The sequence below is a fragment of the Miscanthus floridulus genome, chromosome 1 (genome assembly GCF_019320115.1).
Source record: "Miscanthus floridulus cultivar M001 chromosome 1, ASM1932011v1, whole genome shotgun sequence".
In the NCBI taxonomy this organism is placed as follows: domain Eukaryota; kingdom Viridiplantae; phylum Streptophyta; class Magnoliopsida; order Poales; family Poaceae; genus Miscanthus; species Miscanthus floridulus.
Window position 1 is genome coordinate 54144632 of NC_089580.1, and position 15003 is coordinate 54159634.

Consider the following 15003-nt stretch of genomic DNA (forward strand, 5'->3'; position numbering starts at 1 on the left):
CGACACGAAGTGGAGGAACTTGGAGACCGCCTTCTCTTCGTCGATGGTGACGTCGTGGCTCCTCAGCTTGCTGATGAGCGACTGTAGGTGGAGGGAGAAGTCCTCCACCGATTCACCATCCTTGAACTTGAGGTTGGTGTACTCTTGCTTCAGCATCTGAGTCGTCGCCTTCTTTGTGATGTCGGAGCCGATGCACATCGCTGCAATAGCCTCCTATGCCTCCTTAGCAGAGTTCTTTGCCCCTAACAGCTCCCTGTACTCCACTGGCATAGCAGCGAGGATAGCCTCCAACGCTGACATATCGTCTTCTTCGTTGTCGGTGCCCTTGTCAATAGCATTCCAGAGCCGTCGGGCTCTGAGCTTGACCATCATGGTCACCGCCCCCTCGTCATAGTTGGTGCGGGTCAGCGTTGACCAACTGGTGCCGCTGACCTCTCGTACCGTGCGCACAACAACCTCCTGTCGTGGCTGGGCAGCCACAACAGCGCCGCTGCTGTCGCCCATCTCCAAACCGTCCATCATCACCAGCGGTTAGTCCAGCGACGACGCTTGTATGGCTCTGATACCACTTGTTGGCCTTGGGATCACCGGCTCGGATGAGCTGACCGCTCACTGACGTTGCCGACCAGACACTATGGCTAGAGGTAGAAGAAGGGAGAGAGAACAGAGCGCGCGCACACACAGCACAAGCACCAGTGTTGGCCGGAGTTCTGCAGAGAAGATAGCAAAACTGAACTCGTTCTCTTTACTGAGTTACAGTGGAAAACTATATATACAACTCTACCCATCTAGTCATAATACATAAACATGTCAGGCTGTCATGCTGCTACAGTGACTAGATGTGACAGCAGGACTGACTTTGGCGCCTATTCCTGCTGTGGCTACAGTAGAGGAGCCTTTCGATGCCTGCCCCTGCAGCGGCTACAGTGCAGCAATAGAGAGCCTTTCGACATCTCCCTACCACGTGTTCATACAGGAGAGCAGCAGATTACTTAACAGCCATGACGTCGGGATGGTTCATCATCTCCGCCAGCGCCCACTCGGCCGCGTTGGACGGATTGTCCTACATGCACGCATAATATGGTGCGTTATTTCAGTCACTGCTCGCTATAGATCTTGGTCTTCCAATTGGAGATGAAGCTAGCCGTGCCACCAGCCGCGATCGGTGTCACGTTACGTACAGTCAAAGAACATATCCACATGGCCATATGCTTGCCCATTATGTATGGGCCTCTCTGGTACAAAGTTGAGCGGCTGACTCCCTCTGACACATTACCAGTGATACTGTTCACCAAATCCATTCTTCTTTCCCTCTCACTCATGCAACCGGAGCAGCCGGAGCCAGTTTTTCTGGTTTCTTCGACTCCGACTCCTATGCGCTACAGTGCTATAGCCGGAGCAGCCAGCCAAACAACCCTTATATGTATACCCTGCACGTGTGTTGACTATTGTGCTTATTCAGTCACCGTTTAGGCCTCGTTTAGATGTATGTGTATCCACCTTAATCCACATGTGCTGGAGTGGAATAGAATAAAATTTAGTTTAATTCCACTTCAATCCACTTTAATATATGTGGATTAAGATTAATACATGCTCATCCAAACAAGACTTTAGATGGATCTTCATCTACATGCATGCATGATTAGCATGAATATGAAGCCAAAATAAGGCCTTTCCCTAGCGTATGTTTAGAGTGATGCCAACACTAGAGCTTCTTGGTGGGGTCTAATATTTTCTAGGCTTCACTTCACGCTGTGAAGGGTGTAAGGCTGCGTTTAGTTCGCGAAATGAAAATTTTTTGTATGTCACATTGAATGTTTTGGGATATTGGAAGGGGTTTTCGGATACTAATAAAAAAACTAATTACATAGCTCGCCTGAAAACTGCGAGACGAATTTATTAAGCATAATTAATCCATCATTAGCGCATGTTGGTTACTGTAGCACTTATAGCTAATCATGGCCTAATTAGGCTTAAAACATTCGTCTCGCGATTTCCAACCAAACTGTACAATTAGTTTTTTTCGTCTATATTTAATACTCCATGCATGTACCGTAAGATTCGACGTGATATTTTAGGGCGAAAATTTTTTGAACTAAATAGGGCCTAAGCGTCCGTTTAGGTGCCACATACTGTACATGGATTACCACACAGTGGCCGTTTTGTCAGGTTCTGTGTCAATGTGTCACAGAAAGTACGTGCACACATAGATGCGAGATGAGGGTATGTCTCCACGCGTGTCAGTTTGTGAAGACAGTACTTCGGTACTTGGTGGCCACTGGCCAGCCAGCTAGCTTTCACTGTTTCATAGGAACTTCTATAGTGTTTCACTATTGCGCCAGTTAATGATACGGAGAATTACTCGTGTGACGTTAAAGATCGTAACGTCCCATGTGTCTGAGAAAGTTTGATGGTCTTCCGCGTCACTGTTTCAATATATTTTTTTACAGAATTAAATGAAGATAATTTTTATATGAAAATTATAGATCTCGACGAGATCTACAACTTTCTAGTTTAGAGTTTTTTCATTTGAAGTCGCTAAGATGCTCAAAAAAGTTTAATGACATATTTAAATTTAAGGGTATTTTCGATTTTTCACACCTGCAATTTGACGGCGTTAGAGCCCAAATTGACGGCAGTGGTATGGAGGGCACAAAAAAGTTAGAACAGTAACACTGAAGACCACTGGACTTTTTCAGAGACACACAGAACATTACGATCTTTTCTGATGACACAAAGGAACCCTACTGCTGCCTTTTCGTTTGTTGGTTCGTCAGCATGTGCCGTGTTACGAAGCTTTGTCAGCACTAAAGGGTGCTTCTACAGTCAATGACACCATGCATGTTGTTACGTTTGTTTCGGCAAGTAGCTAGGGAGAATGTGTGTGTTGCGCGTTACATAGATTAGCTAGCTTGCGATGGTTTGCGCCTTGATCTCCTCGACGGTTAACAGAGGCCGGTCCGCCGCGTCGTCGAGCGAGGCGAGGACGTCCAGGAAGTCGGCGACGTCGCGTCGCTCGCCGGCCTTCCGCAGCAGACGCCACTCCTCGACCCTCTCCTCGACGATGGGGTCGTGCAGGCGGTTCAGCGTCCTCATCACCCGCCTGACGCTCCGCTCGTGCCCGTCGACGGCGAGGCCGACGTACAAGCGCCGGGAAGTAGTCGGAGATGCAGAAGGCGTCGAGGTAGTTGAGCGTGGCGAAGAGCGCGTCCACGTGCTCCGCTTCGTCGCGTCCGGGACCGCCGGCCAGCTGGGGCCTCCGGATGACGTTGCCGCAGAAGTGCCTGGCGACGTGGCGCACGTCGACGGCGCCGGCGGGGCCGCGGCAGCACAGCGCGCGGACGTAGCGGACGAGGTGGTCGGCCTCCCCCTCCCTTGCGGCGCGGAGGCGGCGCTCGGTGGCCGGCGCGAGGACCTCGGCGGTGAGCACGCGCCGCATCTTTCTCCACTGGTCCCCGGACGGGGCGATGCTGGCGCTGCGGTAGCCTTTGCTGAACGCGGCGACGGCGAACGTGGCGGGGCGGTCCGCGAAGACGGCGTCGTTCCTGCGCAGCACCTCGCGGGGCACGACACGGCCACCACGTGGACGGGACCGAGGCGGACGCACACGATGTCTCCGCCGCCGGACTCGGCCAGCAGGCGGTGCAGCCACCGGGAGACCGCCGGCTTGTTGGCCACCATCTGGTGCATGTTGCCCAGCACCGGCAGCCCCCGCGGCCCCGGCGGCGGCCCGCCCTTGAACGTCGTCGTCGTCACCAGCTTGTTATTGCCCCGGTACAGGGCTATCGTCAACGCGACGACGAAGAAGACGGCCGCCGCGGTTGCAGCAAGCATGGCTGGAGCTGGCGCGGCGCTCGGTGACAAGGTGGCCATGCGGCTCGTCTCCTGCAGCATTGGTTACAAGAAGAAGAAGAGGCCGGCGTGTGTGATTGATGGATATAAATAAATGTGGGTGAAGCTGTGCACATGATTGGCCCGTATTCAATCCACGTCGATTTGTTTATATTTTATATTCAACATCAGATGGCCATTTGATGGACCAAAAGAGACCGATGGTTTTTGCTCCTGATAATTGTTCGGCTGGCTGATAAGCCGACTGATGTTGTTTTATTGTTAAAAATAAATATTGCACTATGACTGATAAGCCGGGCTAATAAGTTCAATCGAGCAAGTTGCAGCAGGGCTAATAAGTTCAATCGAACAAGTTGCAGCAAATGCCATGACGAAGAAAAAGGCTAACCTAAAAACAATGTGTCGCATAACAAAACGTTAGCATCTTTTTATTAGTATAAGAATTAGTTTTTTCTGAGGACGACCCAACAGCCCGTTTGCGGAAAAAGGTTTATCATTCTTCATCATGTTTGTTTGGGCTTGTTTGACTGATAAACCATGGCTGAAAGTACTGTTGGCTGATTTGATGTAAGAGAAAAATATTATTTGTTGGCTGAAAAAATTCGGCTTATAAGGCAAACAAGCCTAAACGAACAGGGCGCTTGTATGTGCCCAACAAATGAGATGAAAGTAAGTAAAAACGTTACATTACTTACAATAACAATCGTGTACTCCTAGGTACACGACGATCTTTCCACCCAAAAAAACACAAAGAAATAAACAGTTTGTGCGTAGGCTAAAAAGAGTGTTTGAGGTCCCTTGATCCCGTCAAAGTTAGTTACAGCATGGCGGCCCACCCTGGATGTCATATGAAGCTTTCGCAAAGACGAGGAATTTCCTCCAGTCATATATAGTCCGCTTAGTCTAAAGAGAGTAACAGAGTTACTATCTTGTCAAAGAAACATTAAGCATGCATCGATGTATAGTTTGGCCTTGCTTAGAGTGGGGACGGCAAAAGGAGAAAAAAAAGTTGTTGATTGAAACAGGTTAACTGAAGATGGTAAAGGCATGTACATATTCATTCCATAAGCATATCGCCACAGTGGTAAGCATAAAGGAATAGTGAGATCTGTATTTTCTATTCTCCATATATACCTTCAGTCACTTATATTATGGGTTCTGGTTTAATTTTATGTCTGGAACTGAACAAAGTCTATCTATGTGCAGATGTATGTATGTTCCAAATTGAATCAAACGCACACATGACTTGCAGCTGTTGTCTGATTGCAAAGTAAGAGAAGTCCCTGTATTATCGTTTAGAGGTCTACAAAATGCAAACCTAGAGCGCTGCGCTAATACAGTCAAAGGTGCTAGGTATGTTCTCTTGTAAGTTAACTGTAGGTATGAGTCTTATAAAAAAAGTGCAGGAATGACATTTCATCTTATATGAAGCAAAATTAGACCATGAATGATAATGTTGTTTCTTTTTCAATATGCCAGGCTTGAATATTTCAGTCTATATATATGAAGTCTGAATCAATTCTGAACTGTACTGGATCCTGAATCTAAAAATTCTCATGAATACTATAGCCTATGTCAAGTCTAAACATTTTTCTTTTTTTCTGAATATTTCTGAAGTCTGAATATTTTGGGCCGCAAGGTCCTGATAATACAGTCTAGATATTAGGTCAAGGGAAAAAAACAAAGCAATTTGGTCCGGAAAAGCAACAATATACACTTACTTTGATGACGATGCTTAGAGATCAGTTTTGAAATGGAAATTGTAATAGACACGTCTGAATGACCTTGCATGAGAAGAACTATGTTAACTGATATGGACATGTACACATTGAAGAACAAAGAAAGGTGAAACGAAACTGATCATAATGCTCTAACCTGGGAACGACTGTGCTGAGCACGGGTAGGAAATTACAATTGTATATAGGGGAACAAAAACATTGGCTCTTCATGGTTGAGCAGAAGGTCTGGAACTCTGGATTAGTTGATAAAAGTTGAAAATAAGTCAAAATAAAAAAAAACGTAAGATTAGAACAACCACGATTGGATACCTCCGTCTAAACTTTAGTACCTGTCACATCGGATGTTTGACACTAATTTAAAGTATTAAGCATATACTAATTACAAAACTAATTACACAGATGAAGACTAATTTGCAAGACAAATCTATTAAGCCTAATTAGTTCATGATTTGACAATATGGTGTTATAGTAAACATGTGCTAATAATAAATTAATTAGGCTTGATAAATTCATCTCATAAATTAGTCTCCGACTATACAATTAGTGTTATAATTAGCTCATATTTATCAGATGTGACGGGGACTAAACCTTTACTTCAGTCCCTGCATCAAACACGCCACTGTGCCGACCTTTTCATCTCACGGGGATGCTACGGCAGAAAAGCGTTGCCAAAGAATCAAAGATCGAGAAGCTAGCTGCAACCTCATCTGGGTCGGGCAGTGCCGTGGGCAAACTGGAGCGACTGAACAAGCGAAGGGTGGCAAGAACATGAAGTCGAGGAGAGAGACGGTGTAGGAGCTGACCTGAGCGATGACGGCGGCTAAGATTTCCTCGGACACCACCGCCGAGTCGGAATGTATGGCCGGAAGCCCGGAACCAGGCCACTGTGACCGGCGGAGTGGGGAGCAGATGGGGAAGCTAGGCACCGCATCTCGTGACGCGGCCGTCGCCAGCGGGCGGCGCGCCCTGCCGTCGTCTGCTCGTACTACGGCGGGCGGGCGGTGCACCTCGCTGTCGTCGTCCTGCGGCGCGAGGTCCGACGGAGGAGTAACCCTCGAGGCACAGCAATGTACGTGGGCCCTGACACTGGGGAACCGTGACCGCTCGGCTGAGACGCGTGGCATAGAAGGCCATGTCATAGGGGGCGTGGAGAGGTGCTGCGAACGCGATCTTTGTTTCGAACGCGGTGGGCAGCGGCACAAAGGCAGGCAGAACCGATCGAACCGATAAAACGAACCGACGTTGGGCGGTAAAAATGGCCAGATGTCAAAACGGTATTAGCGAAATCCACACGGATGCTCCAGCTAACGGTATTTTTAGCTATGACTTATCAGCCAAGCGAACGTGGCATTATTCCTTCGGCTTTGAAGATCTATCTACTAATAATGAGCATCCGATCCACTGATCCAGGTTTGGACCATCTTGTCAATGTCGAGATCATGGGCGTATTTATATGCCACGGAGTCCTCCATCCGTTCCAAATCCGAACGGCGGAGGGAGACGGGCGTTTAGTTCCACCGCGACAGGTGAGGTGATGGCAGCACATAGGAACAGTGCAGCACTACCTCCACCTCCATGGACAGGCCGTGATCCACAGCAGTTACATGCAATGCGAAGAATTGCAATTCAACTCTGTCTGTCTACGAACGAGGATATATGTATGTGTAGGGGGGGGGGGGGGGGGGGGGGAAGAAATCGCATAGCATTGCTTTGGGCCGGGACGAAAACTTCTTTGCTGCATTCACTGTGATCGATCGATACAGTAAAAGTCGGTCGTCAATGGAACATTGGACAACATGGAATTCGAAGATTTTTCAGTAGTGCGTGCGTTTGTGAATCACGTGGGAGCTTGGACAGATGGACTGGGAGTGGGAGCTGCAAGGGATAGCATCTTCAGAGGCTGTGACGCGGAGGATGGAGAATGCCGTGGTTTCAACGCGAAAACCTGGTACAGGTACGGCCCCGACCATATGGGTTGAGCATGAGAGAGCATGCTGAGATTCGAGTGGGCCGGCCGATCCACGGATTGGGCCACGAGTTTCCACGTCGCCGAGCAACAGAGTGCTTATTCAGCTGCATACTCCAAAAGAATACTACGACATGTTGGAGATCATCTTGGAAGCTTCTTCAATCGAAAAATATACAGATCGAGTAACTGTTGAGCATGCAGGCAAGCTTCATGCATGCATGCCACTGCAAAGCCTAATGGAGTAGTAGTTTACCGATAAACTAGGAAGGTCCGGTCATACATCACCTATAGCGCTCATCAGAATCGCGTTGTTTGTATGTTTAAACTCTTTTTCTTAATTACAATAATACATAAATCTTTTACGTATTTAAGATAAAAAAAAGTTGTTTGTCTTTAGTTGGAGGAGATTTTTCATATACATGCTTTCGTGCGGTGTAAAAAGTATCAAGTAATAAATAATTGGGATGCAATATACAATGAAAATAAGACAAACACAATGCATCATCACCAACTAGATTCTAAACGTACTAACAATAATGTGCTTACAAGTCGTAGGATTTAAAGTTCGCCTAACACATCAGCACTACAAAAGTTCACAACAGAACATCAAGTCTTACAAGCTCATACATAAAAGTTCTCAAATAGATAGATAAAGATAAAAAGGAAGAACCTCCACGAGCTACAGAAGTCACTCATGCATTATCCGTGGTCTCCTTGTCATTATTGTCATCCTACTCATCGAAGACCATGCCGGAAGGATCTTGAATGGCTAGAAGGGGCTTGATAGCCTAATTTGAAATTTTCTAACAAAGCACAACATTGGACAAAAAAAAGGTTAGAAACAAAGGAGGCCCTAATAAGACTACTTCTAACTACAGTTTTGCAAGCCTGGGGTGAGCAAGTACTACACTCCTCTAGTGAGCAAGATTAACACTAAGCTATGTCACTAGAAAAGATAAAACTAACTCGGTTAGCTTCTTATGGTGACAGGGCCTAATATTTGTACACTATGAAATGTAAAGGCACAATGAAAAGCACAAGTGTAGAATGATCAATAATATCACGAGACGGAGACAATAAGATTTTTTCTTCTTCAATACGCAAAAGATTTACGTATCATTGTAATTAAGGAGAAGAGTTTAACCGTACAAACGACACGCTTCTGATGAGCACGCTAGGTGGTCTTACAATTATTACTGGACCTACCTAGCAGACTGTTACAAACTTCGATATTACATAAATGATAAACAACCGAACTAAAAGCACCGCTGCAACCTAAGGATCTGGGTGTCGCCGCTGCTGGTTGCACGATTGTAGGGTCGAGATGGCGACTAAAGGGGGGTGAATAGTCATTTCTAAAACTTAATCGCTCCGGCTAACCGAAACAAGTACGGAATTAAAACTATCGGTATAGCCAAGACTACACCCCTCTATCTATGTTCTCTAGCACCTCGCTAAGATCCCAATTAAGCAACAAAGGTGCCGGGCTAGCTAGAGCTCACCTAACCAATTCTAGAAGCAAGGTCACACAAACCTATGCCACTAGTACTTTAAGTAATGAGGAAGCTCCTACACATGCTAGTAAGCAAAAGCACAAAGCCAACTAAGCCCACTAGCAATGCTCAATAACAAGGCAACCAATGTCAAATTAGAGAGCACAAATACTTACCTACACAAACTAAGCAATGTGACTAACAAGGTTACACAAACCAAATTAGCCACGTAAGGGAGCTACTTCTATGCTACACAAGCAAGAAAGTAACTAGTGAGCTACACAAGCTAACTAATTACAAGAGCAACTACACAAGCAGAATGTATATGAAAGTAATAACAAGCTTGTGTAAAGGGATTGCAAACCAACGGGAAGAACAATGTTGACACGATGATTTTCTCTTGATGTTCACGTGCTTGCCAACACGCTACGTCCCCGTTGTGTCGACCGCTCACTTGGTGGTTCGGCGACTAATTGGCATCACCCGCCAAGCCCGCACATCGGGCACCGCAAGAACCTACCCCAAAAGTGAGGGTAGCTCAATGACACGCTCAACTAGAGTTGCTCTTCGTGGCTCCCGCGGGGCGAGCACAATGCCCCTCACAAAGCTCTTCTCCGGAGCACCGCACAAGCTTCTTGCGAGCTTCGACAGAGACCACCACCAAGCCGTCTAGGAGGTGGCAACCTCCAAGAGTAACAAGCACCATCGGCTTGCAACTCGATCACCTAGTGTCACTCGATGCAACCTCACAATGCAATCACACTAGAATCGCTCTCTCACACAATCGGATGATCACTATCAAGCATATGTGAGATGGAGGGCTCCCAAGCACTCTCAAGCATGGACAAAAAGTCCCCCGAGGTGCTCTCTATCAGCCATGTTCGAGACCACTTTCTTTTTATAGCCCCATGGGCTAAACTAGCCGTTACCCTTTCACTGGGCAAATTTTGGGACGACCGGACGCTCTGGTCAGATCGACCGGACACACCCTGCCAGCGTCTAGTCGCTATACGCCGTCCACGTGTCGCTCTGCATTCAACCGGAGCCACCCGATCTCAACTGTTAAGTTGCGACCGGACGCTGCACAGTGAATGACCGGATGCTATTGCGCCTGAGTCCGATCGTTTCCAGAGAGCTCCTCGAGCCTCTGTTTTGCGACCAGACATGTCCGGTCCACCATGACCGGACACAGACCAGCGTCCGATCAGTTCTGTGCCTGCGTGCCTAACTCCAGCGCCACCTACGTCACCATACATCAGCACTGACCGGACATAGACCCTGAGCGTCCGGTCACTCTTCGCGCCAGCGTCCGGTCACGAGACCGAGACCGCGCGCTCATTGTTGCCACTGACCAGACGCGTCGGTCCTGCTGAGGCCAGCGTTCGATCAGTTCTGTGAAACCCTATCTTTTCTATATAGGGCGCCGGTGGAGTTTCAAACCTTTCTCGCCTCTGTTCCATCATCGAGTTGATCCATATCAACTCCAACTTCATCTCCTTTATAAATGTGCCAACACCACCAAGTATACACCACCATGTGTATTTGTGTTAGCATTTTCACAATCATTTTCCAAAGGATTAGCCACTCAACTTGCCACGCCACTCAATCCTAGCGACGATGCAAAGTTAGATCACTCGAGTGGCACTAGATGACTGATATGCAAATAAGTTTGCCCCTCTTGATAGTACGACCATCTATCCTAAACCTGGTCATAAACTTCTCTACATAGCTATGATCGGTGAAATGAAATGCCCTAGGATATACCTTTGCCTTGCGCATTCCATTCCATCTCCTCCAATGTCGATGCAACACATGCACCAACACGATCAACAATGATATGATCCACTTCATATCATCACATGATCATATTGGTTCATCGATCTTGACTTCACTTGCTTTTCACCGTTGCCTTCGTCCATCGGTGCCAAGTCTTGCTTAAGCTTCACCACCACGTGGTCCATTGCTCCAAAGCCTTCAACTTGCCCTTCACGCTTGCAACTGGTCCATCAAGCCAAGTCATGTCTTGATCTTCTCTGCCTTGATCACATGACTCAATGTCATGTCTCATTTGTAATGAGCTCCTTCATCATCACATGTGCGAGCTTTGCAACATCTCCAAGCCATTTTTACCTTCATGGCATATGTTGCTCACACACATATACCTATGGACTAATCACCTGTGTATCTCATATAAACAAAGTTAGTCCACCTAGGTTGTCACTCAATTACCAAAACCACACAAGGACCTTTCAGTGATCCTCCCCCACCATCCGGGAACAGCGCTCTTCTACCCGCCCTGCTGTTGGTCGCTGGGAACAGCTCATCCAGAGCTGCCACATGGCTCGATGTCAAGTTCCCTATGAATATGGCGTCGTATGTTCCCTTGGACGCAGACGACATAGGAGCTATCGGTGGCACAATGCTCATCCTCTGCATGAGGAGTACCTCACCCCGCTTGGAAGTCGGTATATGCCCTAGCGGCTGCACGGCAATCCATCTGCTCTTGATTAGCAGGGGCCTTTTGGTTGCTGCCTTCTGCCGTAGTGGAGTGGTGATTAAGGGCGACCTTCACTTGAGCTGCACCTCCTCGGTAATTCGTGCAAGACGCCGAGTGGCCTCGCACGATGTGGGTGTCGCATCACTGGGGTCGGGCATGGTTTGGCTATCCAACCGACCATTCTTCGTTGGCGTAGAAGGGTCGGGTGTGGGTTCGCCGACCGAATGGCCATCCTGCATCGATGTAGAACCCACCATGTGCTTGGCCGGCTCAAACCTAGGTGGCCAAGCTTCACCATTCTCCCCAGGTGCCATAGTACCCACGATAATGGGTTGTCCCACCAGTGAAGGCGTGTCCTACACAGGCAACGATGGAGGCGGGTCCGTCGTGTACTGAGTAGCCATCATCGGAGAACTGGTGTCCACCAACGAAGTTGGAACCTGCTATGGGATGAATGTCACAGCATGCAGGCACCCAAGTGCTGGAGTGATCGTTGGTCGGCTCACGACGAGCGAGGCGGCAAGCTCATCCAGCATCGGGTCGACGAGATCAGCCAAGTGGGAGGGCTTGCGCCCACGCATAGTGTCTTCGCCAGTGGATCTAGCTCGAGAAAGCAGCGTGTGGCAGTCGAAGTGTAACACCCTCGGTGTTACACCCTATACAAATTACTAAAACATGTCATGAGCATCATGTTTATGTGATAACGCATGTGGTAGAATGTGTGGATGAATTTTTTTTGTAACTTAAGATGATCAATAAAAATGTTAAATGAAAAGCTACTCCATAATTCAAGTATATCAAGTAGGGTTGAAAACCAATTTTTAATGGACTTTGTATATCAAGTAGCACTTAAATAAAGTTTGGAGTATGGACTTTGTAGATGGCAATAAAATCCTTGCTGTTAAAAAATAACTTCGCTAGCTAATGCTTCTAATGGCCTAAAATGCAACTTGGAATCAAGTTCAGCTCAAAGACTTAGAATGTTTTCAAGTTTATAGACAGCAAGACAATGCCATATTTGGCAATTTATTTTGTGAAATTGAGTTAAGGGATGGTGTCGTGTTTTAGCTCGGGTCGGTAGCCTCACATGCCATCTTGAGCGTGATGAAGATGGTTTAGGTCCAGAAGCAACCGTTTAGTTGTTATAGGCGCTTTAAAATTTGTGCAAGACATGATTTCGAGCTAGTTCACCGGGTGAGCGCGGTCACCATGTCTCGGGGGCGCGACGTCACCACGCCGGCTCGCTCTGCTCATGCACGCACACTGCCGCGCGTGGCTGACTATGACTACCTTGTCATGGCCGCCACTAGCTCTACTGCGTGGAGCGACTGATGCTGCTCGCACGACCGAGCAGCGCGGCCACCTGCCTCATCGTGTTGTCGCCCTGCTGCCCCGCCTCGTGCCGCGACGCAGCCACTGTAGGTGTCATTGCCTCACCATCATGTTTGTGCCTCCCTCTGCACCCCTACCCTACTGCTGGCCTGGTTTGGTGCTCGCCGCTGCCGCCCGCTTGTGGTGGAGCTCACCGTCGCCTTGCCATTTATGGCACTATGGCCGCGTGGGTCATGCCAGTCAATGGATGCACGTGCTTGTCCAATTGCGCCCATGCGTGTGATGCCCTGATCGTGCCGATCACATCTCGCCATGGTGATGCCGTGCTGAGCCCACCTATCGGCCCCGTCTCCCTCTTTCTCTCTGCTGACCGTCGTCGAGCTGCGCCACCAAATTACCCAGTGATCGATCGCCTCCATTCAATTCATCGCATCCATGGCTTCACCATCACGTCCTCTCACTGCTCGACCCCACCCATACATGAAAAAGGCACTGCCAAACTCCAATTTCGAGCTTTTCCCCGCCGTCGTGCCATTAAGGCCACGCTCGGCCATGGTCGAGGGCAGCCCTCCTACCGCCCATCCTGAACCAATTCACTGCACCACTAGCTTCGCCTTGACTCCCTATTCACCCTACGCACCTTAGCCGAACTGCTACCGCCTCCACGTCGTCGCTGACGTGACAGTGTCGCCGTGGTGCACCGTCGCACCGCTCGGCCGCACATGGCCAGCCCTTCTCCATCACCCTCTTCTCCATCCACCACCTTAGCCAGGTCCATGGTAGTCTCCTGATGCTCACTCGCTAGCCAGTTAGGTCCTTAGGTGCTCTGGTTCGCCGGGGCAGTCGCGCCACCATCGCGGATGGCCGCGCGTCGCCACAGCTAACTCCAGCGCGTCCCACTGCCCCGTGTTGCTGCTCGGCGTAGGTGGTGGGACCATAGTTGAATGTCGTCCTGACCGACTAGCCAGTGTAGGTCTCTGGTGGCCGACGTGGCCATCCCATGCCACTACTCGCCACGCCGTCGGGCATGGGTTAGCCGGGGGTGCGCATGGGGGAATTCCAGGGAAGCCGGGGGGGTTAAGTGAGAAGGTATGAGAGAGGAGAAAATAATGTTAGTACTTAGTTGTAAATTGGGAGGAGTTCAAGGTCTCTTTTGCCAAATCGCCAGCGCACACGGGCTTTCCCCGGCGTGGGCCATCTCCGCGTGGGCCATATCTACGGGCTGCCATGCGAGCGAGCGCACGCTGGGTCACGTGGGCCGCACATGTGGGCCACGTAGGAGATTCACTTTTCCTTTTTTTCTAAGGAATTATAAATGATTTTCTAATTTAATTTCTGAGCTAATCTTTGGTAATTAATATAAAATCATGTATGTATACAAAAATTATGAAACAAATTTTGTTATGTTCCTAAAATTGTGATCTATCTGTGGGTGTATTTAGTTCATACTTATATGTGTTGATATTAGGAGTTATTAAATCGTTTGAGAATGCTTAATAATATTAAGTTAATTATTGTAGGAATTTTTGTGGTAAATTGGTGATAGCTTTAGTCCTGAAATTTTTATGGTAGCTTCATTGTATTATTATACGGTCGCTGTAATTTTTATAGCCTTAGAATAGACTAAGCATTAGGATAGTTAAATACTCTTTGTTTCAATATACATTAAATCACTAGTAGAAATAAAGATATATCCTTAATTTGCCAAACTAAGGGTTTGTTAGTTGAACCCAACACTTTGCTTGACGAAGATGATAGTTAGCTTAGTATCTTAGTCATTAGAGCTAGCTTAGTAGCTTGGTGTGCGTATTCTTATTTTAAGAGTTGTTGTTGTCTAGATGCTAAATGGTTACATCATTATCGCATGCATGTAGAGAATGAGTTGGTGAAGATAGTGACCATAGACGATCATGGGTTCGAGGAGATCGTCGAGGAATACGAGGAGGAGGTCCTCATGAGGGAGGAGGTCCCAGAGCCACCACCGACTGACTCGGCTAACACCGCACCTGCCTAAGGCAAGCCCTGGTGCATAATCCTTATTTTTGATAATCACTATATGTATATATGTGATGTGCATTTATGTTACAGGAATTTTATAGAAACCACATGCATAGATATATC

General features: G+C 47.9%; 1 pseudogene; it reads right to left on the reverse strand.

Moving 5' to 3' along the window:
• Positions 1–988: 988 nt before the first annotated feature.
• On the reverse strand, positions 989–3873 carry LOC136456961 (tyrosine N-monooxygenase-like; annotated as a pseudogene).
• Between the last annotated feature and the right edge of the window lie 11130 nt (positions 3874–15003).